The sequence below is a fragment of the Cololabis saira genome, chromosome 8, assembly GCF_033807715.1.
Source record: "Cololabis saira isolate AMF1-May2022 chromosome 8, fColSai1.1, whole genome shotgun sequence".
Lineage (NCBI taxonomy): Eukaryota > Metazoa > Chordata > Actinopteri > Beloniformes > Belonidae > Cololabis > Cololabis saira.
In genome coordinates this window covers 827,008-847,752 of record NC_084594.1, presented here as the reverse complement: position 1 = coordinate 847,752, position 20,745 = coordinate 827,008, and the positions used below count along the sequence as shown (strand labels likewise).

The following is a 20,745-nucleotide window of genomic DNA, read 5'->3' as shown; positions in this document are numbered from 1 at the left end:
TGTCACCACCGTCACTACTGTTACTACTGTTACTACTGTCACTACTGTCACTACTGTCACTACCGTCACTACTGTCACTACTGTCACTACTGTCACTACTGTCACTACTGTCACTACTGTCACTACTGTCACCACCGTCACTACCGTCACTACTGTTACTACTGTCACTACTGTCACTACTGTTACTACTGTCACTACTGTCACTACTGTCACTACTGTTACTACTGTCACTACTGTCACTACTGTCACTACTGTCACTACTGTCACTACTACTGTCACTACTGTCACTACTGTCACTAATGTCACTACTGTCACTACTGTCACTACTGTCACTACTGTCACTACTGTCACTAATGTCACTACCGTCACTACTGTCACCACCGTCACTACCGTCACTACTGTTACTACTGTCACTACTGTCACTACTGTTACTACTGTCACTACTGTCACTACTGTCACTACTGTTACTACTGTCACTACTGTCACTACTGTCACTACTGTCACTACTGTCACTACTACTGTCACTACTGTCACTACTGTCACTACTGTCACTACTGTCACTACCGTCACTACTGTCACTACTGTTACTACTGTCACTACTGTCACTACTGTTACTACTGTTACTACTGTTACTTGTGATGGCCTATGTTATATTGTGTCTCAGTCCCTCTCTCTCTGTTTTCCTCTTCGAGGTGGAGCCAGCTGATTGCTAGATCTGGAGCACCTGGGCTGGGTGCTCCTCAGGAAGAGAAAAGGCTGGGGCTTCAGTCTCTCTTCCTCTCTCTTTTCATCCTGGCAGCACTCCTTTTGGTTTTGTTGAGCCTTTTGCACACACAACACCATACAGCACATTTACACACATCCACATGCATACCACTGATTTTACTGACTTTACACATCCCATTCCTTATCTTATTTGTTTACCTTAATAAATATCTTGATTTACTAGTACGTTGCGTCCTTTCCCCTTCTTTTGTCATGGCCTTTGAGCCAGGGTTGTGACAAATGGGGGCTCGTCCATAGCTGTTTGCTGAGTAACCGGTATGACAAATGGGGGCTCGTGCCGTGTTTTTCCCGGTTATTTTGCATCTAGGTAAGCTTTAATGAGTGAAGTATGCGCCATTGTTTAATACCTAGTTGTGCAGTTTGGTGCTTGCAGCTTTAGGTTTGATAAAGTTGTAGCAGCTTGTTAAGGGCCTGTTTGGGCTGCAGTCTGGTTTGGCACAGGTGTGCGTAATTAGTTTGGAGAGCGCGCCCACAGTTTTGTTTGTTAGTGCAGGTGGCTGCACGGTTGTTTGTTTGTTTAAGGGAAAGGACTTTAAGTTTGGAGTGCTTTTGCAGGGTAAGTAACTAAGTTTGTTTGTGGCTTTGCACGAAGTTTTGGGTTACTTACCTGTTTCTTTTGAGGGAGCTTTTTGGCTTGTCTGTCCTGTTTTCGCTATTTTCAGCTGGACCGACAGGGTGGCTGTGCGTAGTTGTCTGTGAATTGGTGCGGAGTTTTTCTTATTTTAGTTTGAGTTGGAGATTGCCGGTGGTCCTGTTATCGGTTTTGTTTGGTTATAGGTTTACCTTGGTTTTTCTTATTTAGTGGGGAAAGTACGTGGTCCGACGGCCCATTGCGTGGCTGGCCCTGTGCTGACCCTTCTTTTGTTCTTTTTGGCTGGGATCTCCATCTCCTTTTGTTTCATTATTTTTGGGTTAAACTTTTCCCTTTTTGTTTTGGAAAAAATAGCGGGGAACTCCAAGCCGAGCGGAGGATTATTCCTCTTTGGTGCGCACAGTTGCTTGTCGGGTCCGGTTGTGTGCGTAAAGTTTGTTCTTGTTGTTCGGTCTAAGTATTTATCATGTCTGTGGTGGACGCATTTATTGCCAATCCGTCTCAGGAGGCTTTGGATGCGCTTTCAAAGGAGCAGTTGCTCGCGGTTGCAGATCATTTTTCAGTGGAGGTTGTGGGAGACAGGCGTCTCAAGGATAATATTAAAACTGCGATAAAATCTAAGTTGGTGTCGCTTGAGCTCATGTCAGGTGAGGAAGAAGTGGTTTTTGATTCAAATTTTGGTGAGGCCACTGCTTCTGTTGCACCTACGGTGGCTGTGCCTGCACACGGGTTAACTTTTGAGCAGCAGAGGGAGATTTTGTTGTTACAACTTAGAAAATATGAATTGGAAAATAAAACGCATGAATTGGAAAGTAAAACACATGAATTGGAAAGCAAAACACGGATTGAAATAGCGAGATTTCGCCATGAGTCAGAGATGGCACAGTTGGAGTTGCAGAAGCATGTGTCTGTTAAGGGCGAGCAGGGGTCTAAGTCTTCTGTGGATCGCTTTGATATAAACAATTTAAGATAAAAGCGGCGGTGCTTAAAGTATACGAACTCGTGCCGGAGGCATATCGCCAGCGATTTCGGTCCTGGGAGAGGAAAAATGGTCAGACCTATGTGGAGTTCACTAGGGACCTGTCCACTCACTTTAAGCGGTGGTTAGCTGCGCTTGACGTCACTGAGTTTAACAGTTTGTGTGATCTGATGATTCTGGAGCAGTTGAAAAATTATTTGCCGGAACGCATAGCCACATACATCATAGAGCAGAAAGTCACTACTGCTGCTGATGCTGCTGTATCAGCGGATGAGTATATGTTGCTTCATAAAAGCAGTTTCAGGGAGCGCCCTGTTGCTCGTGATGTTGGGGGGCGTGGAACTGGGGCTGATGACACGTTTGAGAGGCAGCGTTCAAAGAAAGCTGGTTTTGGGAGGTTTGACTCCAAGGCAGGTGGCAGTTTTGACAGTGGCAATGTTTGTAACTATTGCCATGAGAAAGGGCACTGGAAGGCAGATTGTCCTGTGTTAAAATCTAAAGCCGGGGGAAAGAGATCTGGTGTTAGGCCTGCTGCCTTTGCTGCACCTGTTAAGAGTTGCTGTGTGTCGGAGGGGTTTGTTCCTCACTCCTGTGAACCAGATGTGTTGGCAGCTTATGCTCATTTCGTTCGTGATGGTTTTGTGTCACTTGTAGGGAGTGATGTGAAGGTCCCCATAAAAATTCTGAGGGATACTGGGGCGTATGATTCCTACATTGTTGACTCCGTTTTACCTTTGTCTGAAGAGTCTGACACTGGTGACCGTGTTCTCAGTGGGGGGATGGGGTTAGAAATTCTCCCTGTTCCGTTGCATAAAATGTTCCTTGAATGTGAGCTGGTTAAAGGCGAGGTGGCTGTTGGGGTGCGGCCGGCGTTGCCTATTGATGGTGTGCATTTGATTTTGGGCAACGGCCTTGCTGGTAGACGGGTTTGGTCTGATACTCCGTCCACACCTCTCGCCGACCCGCCTCCATCGCCTGTAGTTACATCTTGTCAGTCTGAGTTTGTGTCTGAGGAGAGCTCCGGTGTGTTGCCAGACGTTTCGTCATCATGCGTAATTACGCGAGCTATGAGCAAAGCTGATCCGGTAGGGCCTGACAGTAGCAGTGATGTAGCTCTAGAGGTTCCTTTGTTATCTGAACTGCCTTTATCCTTGTCACACGGGGAAGTTGTACAGGAGCAGCGTAATGATTTGTCATTGAAAGAGGTGTTTGAGCGTGCCTTGTCTGCTTCGGAAATATCTAGTGCTGCACATGGTTACTTGGTGCATAATGACGTGCTTTTCAGGAAGTGGGTCCCTGTTGTTAATGAGTGTGTGAAGGGTGACGTTTTCCAGTTGGTAGTGCCAGTGAAGTTTCGTCCTCTTGTCTTGAAGGTGGCACATGATGAGTGTGGACACTTTGGTGTGCGCAAAACGTATTTGAACATTTTGAAACACTTCTTTTGGCCGCGCGTTAAGCGTGATGTGTCCGCGTACATTAAAACCTGCCATGTTTGTCAGCTAACTGGAAAGCCTAATCAGAGTCTCAAGCCGGCGCCGCTGCAACCTATCCCGGTTGCGAGTGAACCTTTTACGCACCTCATTGTGGACTGTGTGGGTCCGTTGCCGCCGTCCAAGTCTGGCTGTAAATATCTGCTGACGGTGATGTGTCAGAGCACCCGCTATCCGGCGGCATATCCTTTGAGGTCGATTACAACTAAGGCTGTGGTTAAGGCATTGTCGCAGTTTTTTTCAGTGTTTGGTATCCCCAAAGTGGTTCAGAGTGACCAGGGGTCAAACTTTTCGTCTAACTTGTTTGGGCAAGTGTTGAGGCTGCTGCGTATTAGACAGAACCAATCGACAGCTTATCATGCGCAGAGCCAGGGGGCCCTCGAGCGGTTCCATCAGACGCTTAAGTCTCTCCTACGTGCCTATTGCACGGAGATGGATAGAGACTGGGAAGAGGGGCTCCCGTGGCTCATGTTGGCTGCACGAGAGGCAGTGCAAGAAAGCACAGGATTTAGCCCAAATGAGTTGGTCTTTGGACATGTTGTGCGGGGTCCGTTAGCAGTGCTGAAGGGGGACTGCGTTGATACTGACCCACCTAGCAGTTTGTTGGATTATGTAAACGGGTTCCGTCATCGATTGTTTGTTGCTGGTTGTATGGCACGGGAAAAATTGTCTGTGTCCCAGGAAAAAATGAAAAGGTTGTATGACCGTCGTTCCGTGCGTCATGACTACAGTCCAGGCGACCAGGTTCTGGCACTTTTGCCTATCGTTGGTTCGCCTTTCCAAGCAAAATATACAGGTCCATACAGTGTGGTTGAAAAGGTCTCTGATTTGAACTATATTATAGCAACACCCGGTCGGCGGAAAGCTAAACTTCTTTGTCATATAAATCTTTTGAAGCCGTATTACACCCGTGCTGAGCCGAGTTTGAGTCAGGAGCTGAGTGACGGGGTGCGCCCGGCTCTTGCTGTGGCTTCGCTGGTGGATGAATGTGACGGTGTGCCAGAGCCGGATGAAAGCTTGCTGTGCGGGCGGTTAAGAAATTCGGAATCACTTGATAATTTGGACCAGTTGTTGGGTCACCTGTCCGCGTTGCAGCGCAGTGAACTGACATGTTTGGTGCATAAGTATCCCTGTTTGTTCAGTGACATTCCCACGCAGACCGACTGGATTGAGCATGAGGTGGATGTTGGAGATGCTCGGCCCATTAAACAACAGTTTTACCGGGTGGCGCCGGGTAAACGTGAGCATTTAGATGGGGAGATTGAGTATATGCTCCAAAATAATATAGCTGCTCCGTCGTCATCTAGTTGGTCTTCGCCTTGTATTTTGGTGCCGAAGCATGATGGCACACCTCGATTTTGTACAGACTTCTGCAAAGTAAATGCTGTTACAAAGTCTGATTCATTTCCATTACCACGAATAGACGATTGTATTGACAAGGTAGGCTCGGCCAAATTTGTCAGCAAGTTCGATCTGCTTAAGGGTTATTGGCAGGTGCCTCTGTCTGAGCGTGCGCAAGAGGTCTGTGCATTCATCACTCCGTCTGGCCTGTACAGTTATAAGGTTATGCCTTTTGGGCTTAAGAATGCCCCTGCGACGTTCCAACGACTAATGAACCGGATAGTGTCGGGTTTGCAGGGTTGCTCAGTCTATCTCGATGATCTGGTTGTTTATAGCGATACGTGGCACTCGCATCTTCAGCGTATTCGGGCGCTGTTTGACCGGTTGGCTGAAGCGCGCCTTACTGTCAACCTTGCCAAGTGCGTCTTTGCGCGAGCTACAGTGACGTACCTCGGCCGGGTGGTGGGACAGGGCTGTGTGGCCCCAGTCCAGGCCAAGGTCGTGGCTGTGGCCAAGTATCCACAACCCACTACGAAAAAAGAACTGCAAAGGTTCCTGGGTTTAGTGGGTTATTATAGGTGTTTTTGCAAAAACTTCTCCACTGTTGTGTTCCCATTGACTGAATTGTTAAAGGCCAAGGCTAAATTTGTCTGGTCAGCTGAATGCCAGCAAGCTTTTGATAGTGTGAAATCTTTACTGTGTTCTTCTCCTGTATTAGCAGCTCCATGTTTTGACCAGGTATTTATGCTCCAAGTGGACGCCAGCCAGGTGGGAGCAGGTGCCGTCCTGCTGCAGGGGGGAAACCAGGGTGTGGTGAGACCAGTCAGCTTCTTCTCTAGGAAGTTTAATAGTTATCAGTCAAACTATTCTGTAATAGAGAAGGAAGCGTTGGCACTTGTTTGGGCCTTACAACATTTTGAAGTTTATGTTGGAGGAGCTCGAGCACCCCTGGTGGTTTTCACTGACCACAACCCTCTGACATTTCTTCGGTCTCTTAGATGTCCCAATCAGAGGCTTGTAAGATGGTCTCTATTTTTGCAGGCCTATGACCTGGACATTAGACATATAAAAGGAACAGACAATGTTATTGCAGATGCATTATCACGTGCACCTTTGTGTTAGTTTGGCCTTGTGTTATTCAAGTCAAATAACTGTCAGTTCTGCCTGTTATACTGCTCTGTGCTCTCATCCTCTTAATCTGCTTCTCAGGTACCAGGGTTGCTGAGATGGGGCACAGTGGTGGGCTGCAGGCAGGATGACGGTGATAGGCTTATGTTTTGTTATTAGTGTGATTTGTTCTTTGGTTGTTATGGGGGCCAATGGTTCCATGGGAAACATTGACTTTATGGGGGGGGGTGTGATGGCCTATGTTATATTGTGTCTCAGTCCCTCTCTCTCTGTTTTCCTCTTCGAGGTGGAGCCAGCTGATTGCTAGATCTGGAGCACCTGGGCTGGGTGCTCCTCAGGAAGAGAAAAGGCTGGGGCTTCAGTCTCTCTTCCTCTCTCTTTTCATCCTGGCAGCACTCCTTTTGGTTTTGTTGAGCCTTTTGCACACACAACACCATACAGCACATTTACACACATCCACATGCATACTACTGATTTTACTGACTTTACACATCCCATTCCTTATCTTATTTGTTTACCTTAATAAATATCTTAATTTACTAGTACGTTGCGTCCTTTCCCCTTCTTTTGTCATGGCCTTTGAGCCAGGGTTGTGACATACTACTGTCACTACTGTCAATACTGTTACTACTGTCACTACTGTCACTACTGTCACTACTGTCACTACTGTCACTACTGTCACTACTGTCACCACCGTCACTACCGTCACTACCGTCACTACTGTCACTACTGTCACTACTGTCACTACAGTCACTACAGTCACTACTGTCACTACTGTCAGTACAGTCACTACAGTCACTACTGTCACTACTGTTACTACTGTCACTACTGTTATTACTGTCACTACTGTTACTACTGTCACTACTGTCACTACTGTTACTACTGTCACTACTGTCACTACTGTTACTACTGTCACTACAGTCACTACAGTCACTACAGTCACTACAGTCACTACTGTCACTACTGTTACTACTGTCACTACTGTTACTACTGTCACTACTGTCACTACTGTCACTACTGTTACTACTGTCACTACTGTCACTACTGTCACTACAGTCACTACAGTCACTACTGTCACTACTGTTACTACTGTCACTACTGTTACTACTGTCACTACTGTCACTACAGTCACTACAGTCACTACTGTCACTACTGTTACTACTGTTACTACTGTCACTACTATCACCACCGTCACTACTGTCACTACTGTTACTACTGTCACTACTGTTACTACTGTTACTACTGTTACTACTGTCACTACTATCACCACCGTCACTACTGTCACTAATGTCACTACTGTCACTACTGTCACTACTATCACTACTGTTACTACTGTTACTACTGTTACTACAGTCACTACTGTCACTAATGTCACTACTGTCACTACTGTCACTAATGTCACTACTGTTACTACTGTCACTACTGTCACTACTGTCACTACTGTCACTAATGTCACTACTGTGACTACTGTCACTACTGTCACTACTGTCACTACTGTCACTACTGTAACTACTGTCACTACTGTCACTACTGTCACTACTATCACTACTGTGACTACTGTTACTACTGTCACTACAGTCACTACTGTCACTACTGTCACTACTGTCACTACTGTTACTACCGTCACTACTATCACTACTGTCACTACTGTTACTACTGTCACTACTGTCACTACAGTCACTACTGTCACTACTGTTACTACTGTCAGTACTTTCAATTCAATTCAATTCAATTTTATTTATATAGCGTCTAATACAACAGAGTTGTCTCTAGACGCTTTACAGAGACCCATACACTACTGTCACTACTGTCACTACTGTTACTACTGTTACTACTGTCACTACTGTCACTACTGTCACTACTGTCACTACTGTTACTACTGTCACTACTGTCACTACTACTGTCACTACTGTCACTACTGTCACTACTGTTACTACTGTCACTACCGTCACTACTGTCACTACTGTTACTACTGTCACTACTGTCACTACAGTCACTACTGTCACTACCGTCACTACCGTCACTACTGTCACTACTGTCACTACTACTATCACTACTGTCACTACCGTCACTACTGTCACTAATGTCACTACTGTCACTACTGTCACTACTGTTACTACTGTTACTACTGTCACTACTGTCACTACTGTCACTACTGTCACTACTGTCACTACAGCCACTACTGTTACTACTGTCACTACAGTCACTACTGTCACTACAGTCACTACTGTTACTACTGTCACTACTGTTACTACTGTCACTACTGTTACTACTGTCACTACTGTCACTCCCCGGCCCCTGCAGAGCTGGATCGTAACAATGATGATCTAATGAAACCAACAACATCAGATCATCTGCAAAAAGCAGAGATGGTTCTTTTGGTCCCTAAACCGGTTCCACCTGGACATTCTGTCCTTAAACGTTACAAACAAAATAAATATGAGTACGAACAGAATAAATACGAGTCCAACTCTGTAGTTTACACTTTCTGGTGTCACTTTTGGTTGGAAGAACAATGTTTTGGGGCTTTTTTTTGTACAATTTCTTAACCATTTATTGTTAAACACAAGAAAATGTATATGACTGGTGGAGCTTAGAGTTGAGGATGTTTGTCGGAGATTTAATACAGTTCCCAGTGTAGCAGTTCCATCCCTCCCTCCCTCCCTCCCTCCCTCACTCCCTCCCTCCCTCCTCTCCTCCTCTATGATGGATAGCATCCCCCCCAGACAGTGCATTAGCTAATTGAACAAGGGGGAGGTCTAGCCCAACACCCCTCCCTCCTCCTTCATCCTTTCATCTTCTTCCTCCTCCTCCTCCTCCTCCTCCTCCTCCTCCTCCTCCTCCTCCTCCTCCTCCTCCTTCATCCTTCCATTTTCCTCAGCAGTTTTCATTTCTGGCTCTAAACTGTCGTCTGTACATATGGAACTAGCAGCTGTTGCATCATGGGAGTTGTAGTTGTTAGCATTAGCACATGCTGCCATGTGTTTCCTTCAGGGACCAGATCCCCCCAAACATCATCATTCCTGCTCCTGAGCCAGGACTGTTTCCGTTTCCCCGGCAACGGCGATGTGAAGCCCCACCCCCGCTGAGGTCACTTCTTGTTCCTTCACCGATTTATTAGTTTGATTCCTGTTCCTTCACCGATTGATTAGTTTGATTCCTGTTCCTTCAACGATTGATTAGTTTGATTCCTGTTCCTTCACCGATTGATTAGTTTGATTCCTGTTCCTTCAACGATCGATTAGTTTGATTCCTGTTCTTTCACCGATTGATTAGTTTGATTCCTGTTCCTTCAATGATCGATTAGTTTGATTCCTGTTCCTTCACCGATTGATTAGTTTGATCACATCCAGTCGTCAGCGTATTTAACCATGTCAATAAACTGATAACCAGCTAGTTAATAACTGATAACCAGCTGGTTAATAACTGATAACCAGTTAGTTAATAACTGATAACCAGCTGGTTAATAACTGATAACCAGTTAGTTAATAACTGATAACCAGTTAGTTAATAACTGATAACCAGCTGGTTAATAACTGATAACCAGTTAGTTAATAACTGATAACCAGCTGGTTAATAACTTATAACCAGTTAGTTAATAACTGATAACCAGTAAGTTAATAAATGATAATCAGCTAGTTAATAACTGATAACCAGCTGGTTAATAACTGATAACCAGCTAGTTAATAACTGATAACCAGCTAGTTAATAACTGATAACTAGCTGGTTAATAACTGATAACCAGTTAGTTAATAACTGATAACCAGCTGGTTAATAACTTATAACCAGTTAGTTAATAACTGATAACCAGTAAGTTAATAAATGATAACCAGTTAGTTAATAACTGATAACCAGTTGGTTAATAACTGATAACCAGCTAGTTAATAACTGATAACCAGCTGGTTAATAACTGATAACTAGCTGGTTAATAACTGATAACCAGTTAGTTAATAACTGATAACCAGTTAGTTAATAACTGATAACCAGCTAGTTAATAACTGATAACCAGCTGGTTAATAACTGATAACCAGCTAGTTAATAACTGATAACCAGTTAGTTAATAACTGATAACTAGCTGGTTAATAACTGATAACCAGTTAGTTAATAACTGATAACCAGTTGGTTAATAACTGATAACCAGCTAGTTAATAACTGATAACCAGCTAGTTAATAACTGATAACAACTAGTTAATAACTGATAACCAGCTGGTTAATAGAATATAACCACATAGTTAATAATTGATAACCAGCTAGTCAATAACTGATAACCAGCTAGTTAATAACTGATAACCAGCTGGTTAATAACTGATAACCAGCTAGTTAATAACTGATAACCAGCTGGTTAATAACTGATAACCAGTTAGTTAATAACTGATAACCAGTTAGTTAATAACTGATAACTAGCTGGTTAATAACTGATAACCAGCTAGTTAATAACTGATAACCAGCTAGTTAATAACTAATAACCAGCTAGTTAATAACTGATAACCAGCTGGTTAATAACTGATAACCAGCTTGTTAATAACCGATAACCAGCTCATTAATAACTAATAACCAGCTAGTTAATAACCGATAACCAGCTCGTTAAGAGCCAACAGCTGCTCCCCTAGTTACTAGTCTACCTGGTTACTGGTAGTTAGTTAGTAATATTAAATAATAGCAAATAATAATAGCAATATTAAAATAATAAAAGGCTTGCAATATTTCAGTTGATTTGTAATGAATCCAGAATGTAAGACATTTTTGCATTACAGAAAATAAAGGACTTTATCACAATATTCTAATTTACTGAGACAGTCCTGCATGTCTATAGTGTAGTCGGTCCCTAAACCCCCGACCCCCGCACACATGCACACGTGCAGCTCCTCTGTCATCCCCGACGAGCACACGCACACGCGGACACACACACACACACACACACACACACGCACACGCGCCGCACACACGCAGCTCCTCTGTCATCCCGAGCACGAGCACACGCGGACACACACACACACACACACACACACACACACACACACACACACACACACACACACACACACACACACACACACACACACACACACACACACACACACACACACACACACACACACACACGCTGACACGCGGCAGCAGCTGCTTCCGGAAGTTCAGACACGAGACCCGGTATCAACAACCAGAACCAGAAGCGGAACCCGGAATAACCCCCCCCATCAGAACCATCACACACACACACACACACACACACACACACACACACACACACACACACACACACACACACACACACACACACACACACAGACACACACACTCACACACACACACACACACACACACACACACACACACACACACACACAGACACACAGACACACACACACACACTCTCTCACACACACACACACACACACACACCACAGGGAGGATGACGGGGTAAGATCTTACCGCACAAGCAGCAGCAGAAGAAGATGATGGAGGATCAGAGATCCGGAGTGGGAGGACGCATCACCGAGGAGGAGAGGAAGAGAGGATGAGAGGATGAGAGGAGGATGAGAGGATGAGGAGAGAGAGAGGAGGATGAGAGGAGGATGAGAGGATAAAAAGAATAGAAGAAGAATAGAAAAAGAGAAGAAGATGAGAGGATGATTAGAGGAGAAGAGGCTGCTGCTGCTGGTTAATCCGACACTCAGTCACAATAAACTGGGAGGAAGAGGAGGAGGAGGGGCGGGGGCGGGGCTACGGGAGGGACGGGGGCGGGGCTACGGGAGGGACGGGGGCGGGGCTACGGGAGGTGGGGCTACGGGAGAGGCGGGGCTAAGGGGAAGTGGGGCTGGGGGCGGGGCGGGGCTTAGCTCCATCCAATTAGAAACAAGAGACTGTTCCAGGAAAGAAGAGAAACAGTTTACGGAGTTTAGTAGGTAAATATTCATCCATCATTCATCCATCCATTATCCATCCATCATCCATCCATCCATCATTCATCCATCCATCATCCATCCATCCATCATTCATCCATCCATCATCCATCCATCCATCATCCATCCATCCATCATCCATCCATCATCCATCCATCCATCATTTATCCATCCATTATCCATCCATCATCCATCCATCCATCATCCATCCATCCATCATCCATCCATCCATCCATCATCCATCCATCCATCATCCATCCATCATCCATCCATCATCCATCCATCATCCATCCATCCATCATCCATCCATCATCCATCCATCATCCATTCATCATCCATCATACATCCATCCATCATCCATCCATCATCCATCCATCATCCATCCATCCATCATCCATCCATCCATCCATCCATCCATCATCCATCATCCATCATCCATCCATCATCCATCCATCATCTATCCATCCATCATCCATCCATCATCCATCATCCATCATCCATCCATCATCCATCCATCATCCATCCATCATCTATCCATCCATCATCCATCCATCATCCATCCATCCATCATCCATCATCCATCATCCATCCATCATCCATCCATCATCCATCCATCATCCATCCATCCATCCATCATCCATCCATCCATCCATCCATCATCCATCATCCATCATCCATCCATCCATCATCCATCCATCATCCATCCATCCATCCATCCATCATCCATCCATCCATCCATCATCCATCCATCCATCCATCCATCATCCATCCATCATCCATCCATCATCCATCCATCCATCCATCATCCATCCATCATCCATCCATCATCCATCCATCCATCCATCCATCATCCATCCATCCATCCATCATCCATCCATCCATCCATCCATCATCCATCCATCATCCATCCATCATCCATCCATCATCTATCCATCCATCATCCATCCATCATCCATCATCCATCCATCATCCATCCATCATCCATCCATCATCCATCATCCATCATCCATCCATCATCCATCCATCCATCCATCATCCATCATCCATCCATCATCTATCCATCATCCATCCATCATCCATCATCCATCCATCCATCATCCATCATCCATCCATCATCCATCATCCATCCATCATCTATCCATCATCCATCCATAATCCATCATCCATCCATCATCCATCCATCATCCATCCATCCATCATCCATCATCCATCATCCATCCATCATCTATCCATCATCCATCCATCATCCATCATACATCCATCATCCATCCATCATCTATCCATTCATCATCCATCATCCATCCATCATCTATCCATCCATCCATCATCCATCATACATCCATCATCCATCATCCATCCATCCATCATCCATCCATCCATCATCCATCATCCATCATCCATCCATCATCCATCCAACATCCATCCATCCATCATCCATCCATCATCCATCCATCATCGACAAACGCGTAAGTCTGCCAGACGTGGCTGAAGGATCAAGCAAATCCATCAACACTCAGACTTTAACGCTGGGAGAACAAAGCCGTAAGCTGGATGTGATTCTTGAACAGAATCGCAGGCTGGCGGCGTCTTTGAGCTCATTGGCAAGATGGAGAAGACCTTGGAGAAGTTGGAAGCTCGGCTTGGCGGAAATTGATCACAAATTCGTCTGATTGGAGTCGCCATTGATGAACCAGAGACTGAAGGCAGACGGAAAATTACTGAGTCTGTCTGTTTTCAATATAATTGTTGATTCTTTAATCTGGCCTTGACAGGGCGGTTTGGCCGATCGTTCTGGTCACAATCTCTCTGGTGGAATGTAAAAAGGTGACTCTGCCCCCACTAACCCTCCCCTCTCAGGAACATCTGTGGACCTGTTTCAGAACTGACCGAGCCGTCTGATAACATCAAGGACATCGGCTGAGAGCAGCTCTGAGAGAAGTTCACAGACTTACCGCTACACACACTTACTGATAACCACCTCCCTCAACTCCATCATCCATCATCCATCCATCATCCATCATCCATCCATCCATCCGTCATCCACCATCCATCCATCATCCATCCATCATCCATCCATCATCCATCATCCATCCATCCATCCATCATCCATCCATCCATCCGTCATCCACCATCCATCCATCATCCATCCATCATCCATCCATCATCCATCCGTCATCCACCATCCATCCATCATCCATCCATCATCCATCCGTCATCCACCATCCATCCATCATCCATCCATCATCCATCCATCATCCATCCATCATCCATCCATCATCCATCCATCCATCCATCATACATCCATCCAACATCCTTCCATCCATCTATCATCCATCCATACATCCATCCATCCATCCAACATCCATCCATCCACCCATCATCCATCCATCCATCCATCATACATCCATCCATCGATCCAACATCCATCCATCCATCCATCCATCCATCATCCATCCATCATCCATCCGTCATCCACCATCCATCCATCATCCATCCATCATCCATCCATCATCCATCCATCATCCATCATCCATCCATCATCGATCCATCCATCCATTCATCCATCCATCCATCCATCATCCATCATCCATCCATCCATCATCCATCCATCCATCATCCATCATCCATCATCCATCCATCCATCCATCATCCATCCATCCATCATCTATCCATCATCCATCATCCATCCATCCATCCATCATCCATCCATCCATCCATCCATCATCCATCCATCAATCCATCATCCATACATCCATCAATCATCCTTCCATCCATCATCCATCCATCCATCCATCCATCATCCATCCATCCAACCATCATCCATCAATCCATCCATCCATCCATCCATCATCCATCAATCCATCCATCCATCCATCCATCCATCCATCCATCCATCCATCATCCATCATCCATCATCCATCCATCCATCCATCCATCATCCATCCATCATCCATCCATTCCCAATCATCCATCCATCATCCATCATCCATCATCCATCCATCATCCATCCATCCATCATCCATCATCCATCCATCATCCATCATCCATCATCCATCATCCATCCATCCATCCATCATCCATCCATCATCCATCCATCCATCATCCATCATCCATCATCCATCCATCATCGATCCATTCATCCATCCATCCATCATCCATCCATCATCCATCCATCCATCATCCATCATCCATCATCCATCCATCATCCATCATCCATCATCCATCCATCATCGATCCATCCATCCATCATCCATCCATCCATCCATCCATCATCCATCATCCATCCATCCATCATCCATCATCCATCCATCCATCCATCATCCATCCATCATCTATCCATCATCCATCCATCCATCATCCATCCATCCATCCATCATCCATCATCCATCCATCCATCATCCATCATCCATCATCCATCATCCATCCATCCATCCATCCATCATCCATCCATCATCTATCCATCATCCATCCATCCATCCATCATCCATCCATCATCCATCCATCCATCCATCATCCATCATCCATCATCCATCATCCATCCATCCATCCATCATCCATCCATCCATCATCCAACCATCATCCATCCATCCATCCATCATCCATCATCCATCATCCATCATCCATCCATCCATCCATCATCCATCATCCATCATCCATCCATCATCCATCCATCCATCATCCATCCATCCATCCATCATCCATCCATCATCCATCATCAATCCATCCATCCATCCATCCATCCATCCATCCATCCATCCATTCATCCATCATCCATCCATCCATCCATCCATCCATCATCCATCCATCCATCCGTCATCCATCATCCATCATCCATCATCCATCCATCCATCCATCATCCATCATCCATCCATCCATCCATCCATCATCCATCATCCATCCATCCATCCATCATCCATCATCCATCCATCATCCATCCATCCATCCATCATCCATCCATCCATCATCCATCCATCATCCATCATCCATCATCCATCATCCATCCATCCATCCATCATCCATCCATCATCCATCATCCATCATCCATCATCCATCATCCATCCATCCATCCATCCATCATCCATCCATCCATCCATCCATCCATCCATCCATCATCCATCCATCATCCATCCATCCATCATCAATTATCTATCCATCATCCATCCATCCATCATCCATCATCCATCATCCATCCATCCATCCATCATCCATCCATCATCCATCCATCCATCCATCATCCATCATCCATCATCCATCCATCCATCATCAATCCATCCATCCATCCATCATCCATCATCCATCCATCATCCGTCCATCATCCATCCATCATCTATCCATCCATCATCCATCCATCATCCATCCATCATCTATCCATCCATCATCCATCCATCCATCATCCATCCATCATCCATCATCCATCCATCCATCATCCATCATCCATCCATCCATCATCCATCCATCATCCATCCATCCATCATCCATCCATCATCCATCCATCCATCCATCATGCATCCATCATCAATCCATCATCCATCCATCAATCCATCCATCCATCCATCCATCCATCATCCATCCATCATCCATCCATCCATCCATCATCCATCCATCATTCATCCATCCATCCATCATCCATGCATCCATCCATCCATCATCCATCCATCCATCCATCCATCATCTATCCATCCATCATCCATCCATCCATCATCCATCCATCATCCATCATCCATCCATCCATCATCCATCATCCATCCATCATCCATCAATCATCCATCCATCCATCCATCATCCATCCATCATCCATCCATCCATCCATCATCTATCCATCCATCATCCATCCATCCATCATCCATCCATCCATCATCCATCCGTTTTGGCCGATCGCTCTGGTCACAATCTCCCTGGTGGAATGTAAAAAGGTGGCTCTGCCCCCACTAACCCTCCCCTCTCAGGAACATCTGTGGACCTGTTTCAGAACTGACCGAGCCGTCTGATAACATCAAGGATATTGGCTGAGAGCAGCTCTGAGCGAAGTTCACGGACTTACCGCTACACACACTTACTGATAACCACACCTCCCTCAACTCCACCATCCATCCATCATCCACCATCCATCTATCATCCATCATCCATCCATCCATCCATCCATCATCCATCCATCATCCATCATCCATCCATCATCCATCCATCCAACATCCATCCATCATCCATCATCCATCCATCATCCTTCCATCAATCATCCATCCATCCATCCATCCATCATCCATCCATCCATCCATCATCCATCTATCATCCATCCATCATACATCCATCAATCATCCATCCATCCATCCATCATCCATCCATCCATCATCCATCCATCCATCATCCATCCATCCATCAATCATCCATCCATCCATCATCCATCCATCCATCATCCATCCATCCATCCATCCATCCATCCATCATCCATCCATCCATCCATCATCCATCCATCCATCATCCATCCATCCATCATCCATCCATCCATCCATCATCCATCATCCATCCATCCATCATCCATCATCCATCCATCCATCCATCATCCATCATCCATCCATCATCCATCCATCCATTCATCCATCATCCATCCATCCATCCATCCATCAATCATCCATCCATCCATCATCCATCCATCCATCCATTCATCCATCATCCATCCATCCATCAATCATCCATCCATCCATCCATCATCCATCCATCCATCCATCCATCCATCCATCATCCATCCATCATCCACCATCCATCCATCCATCATCCATCCTTCATCCATCCATCATCCATCCATCATCCATCCATCCATCCATCCAGCCATCATCAATCCATCATCCATCCATCCATCCATCCATCATCCATCATCCATCCATCCATCATCCATCCATCATCCATCATCCATCATCCATCCATCAATCATCCATCATTCATCCATCCATCCATCATCCATCCATCCGTTTTGGCCGATCGCTCCAGTCACAATCTCTCTGGTGGAATGTAAAAAGGTGTCTCTGCCCCCACTAGCCCTCCCCTCTCAGGAACATCTGTGGACCAGTTTCAGAACTGACCGAGCCGTCTGATAACATCAAGGACATTGGCTGAGAGCAGCTCTGGGCGAAGTTCACTGACTTACCGCTACACACACTTACTGATAACCACACCTCCCTCAACTCCATCCATCCATCCATCCATCATCCACCATCCATCTATCATCCATCCATCATCCATCCATCCATCATCCATCCATCAATCATCCATCCATCATCCACCATCCATCATCCATCCATCATCCATCCATCAATCATCCATCCATCCATCATCCATGCATCCATCCATCCATCATCCATCCATCATCCATCCATCCATCCATCCATCATCTATCCATCCATCATCCATCCATCCATCATCCATCCATCATCCATCATCCATCCATCCATCATCCATCATCCATCCATCATCCATCAATCATCCATCCATCCATCCATCATCCATCCATCATCCATCCATCCATCCATCCATCCATCATCTATCCATCCATCATCCATCCATCCATCATCCATCCATCCATCATCCATCCGTTTTGGCCGATCGCTCTGGTCACAATCTCCCTGGTGGAATGTAAAAAGGTGGCTCTGCCCCCACTAACCCTCCCCTCTCAGGAACATCTGTGGACCTGTTTCAGAACTGACCGAGCCGTCTGATAACATCAAGGATATTGGCTGAGAGCAGCTCTGAGCGAAGTTCACGGACTTACCGCTACACACACTTACTGATAACCACACCTCCCTCAACTCCACCATCCATCCATCATCCACCATCCATCTATCATCCATCATCCATCCATCCATCCATCCATCATCCATCCATCATCCATCATCCATCCATCATCCATCCATCCAACATCCATCCATCATCCATCATCCATACATCATCCTTCCATCAATCATCCATCCATCCATCCATCATCCATCCATCCATCCATCATCCATCTATCATCCATCCATCATACATCCATCAATCATCCATCCATCCATCCATCATCCATCCATCCATCATCCATCCATCCATCATCCATCCATCCATCAATCATCCATCCATCATCCATCCATCCATCATCCATCCATCCATCCATCCATCCATCCATCATCCATCCATCCATCATCCATCCATCCATCATCCATCCATCCATCATCCATCCATCCATCCATCATCCATCATCCATCCATCCATCATCCATCATCCATCCATCCATCCATCATCCATCATCCATCATCCATCCATCATCCATCCATCCATTCATCCATCATCCATCCATCCATCCATCCATCAATCATCCATCCATCCATCCATCATCCATCCATCCATCCATTCATCCATCATCCATCCATCCATCAATCATCCATCCATCCATCCATCATCCATCCATCCATCCATCCATCCATCATCCATCCATCATCCACCATCCATCCATCCATCATCCATCCTTCATCCATCCATCATCCATCCATCATCCATCCATCCATCCATCCAGCCATCATCAATCCATCATCCATCCATCCATCCATCCATCATCCATCATCCATCCATCCATCATCCATCCATCATCCATCATCCATCATCCATCCATCAATCATCCATCATTCATCCATCCATCCATCATCCATCCATCCGTTTTGGCCGATCGCTCCAGTCACAATCTCTCTGGTGGAATGTAAAAAGGTGGCTCTGCCCCCACTAGCCCTCCCCTCTCAGGAACATCTGTGGACCAGTTTCAGAACTGACCGAGCCATCTGATAACATCAAGGATATTGGCTGAGGAGCAGCTCTGAGCGAAGTTCACGGACTTACCGCTCACACACACTTACTGATAACCACCTCCCTCAACTCCATCCATCCATCCATCCATCATCCACCATCCATCTATCATCCATCCATCATCCATCCATCCATCATCCATCCATCAATCATCCATCCATCATCCACCATCCATCATCCATCCATCATCCATCCATCCATCCATCATCCATCCATCCATCATCCATCCATCATCCATCATCCATCCATCCATAAATCATCCATCCATCATCCATCCATCATCCATCCATCCCTCCATCCACATCATCCATCCATCCATTCATCCATCCATCGATCATCCATCCATCATCCATCCATCCATCCATCCATCCATCATCCATCCATCCATCCATCCATCCATCCATCATCCATCCATCATCCATCCATCCATCCATCATCCATCCATAATCCTTCCATCCATCATCCATCCATCATCCATCCATCCATCCATCCATCATCCATCCATCATCCATCCATCCATCATCCATCCATCATCCATCCATCATCCATCATCCATCCATCATCCATCCATCCATCCATCCATCCATCTATTCATCCATCTATTCATCCATCATCCATCCATCCATCCATCATCAATCCATACATCCATCATCCATCCATCCATCCATCATCCATCCACCATCCATCCATCCATCCATCATCCAT

At 45.6% G+C, this 20,745-nt stretch overlaps 1 protein-coding gene across 2 annotated transcripts in view; it reads right to left on the bottom strand.

Moving 5' to 3' along the window:
* The window catches only part of LOC133448221 (poly(rC)-binding protein 2-like), an 81,748-nt gene extending 69,747 nt beyond the window's left edge, over window positions 1–12,001 (bottom strand). For both annotated transcript variants that reach the window (XM_061726559.1, XM_061726561.1), the window contains exon 1: window positions 11,750–12,001. The gene's annotated coding sequence lies outside the window, so the exon portion shown is untranslated. The remainder of the gene's footprint in view (window positions 1–11,749) is intronic.
* Between the last annotated feature and the right edge of the window lie 8,744 nt (window positions 12,002–20,745).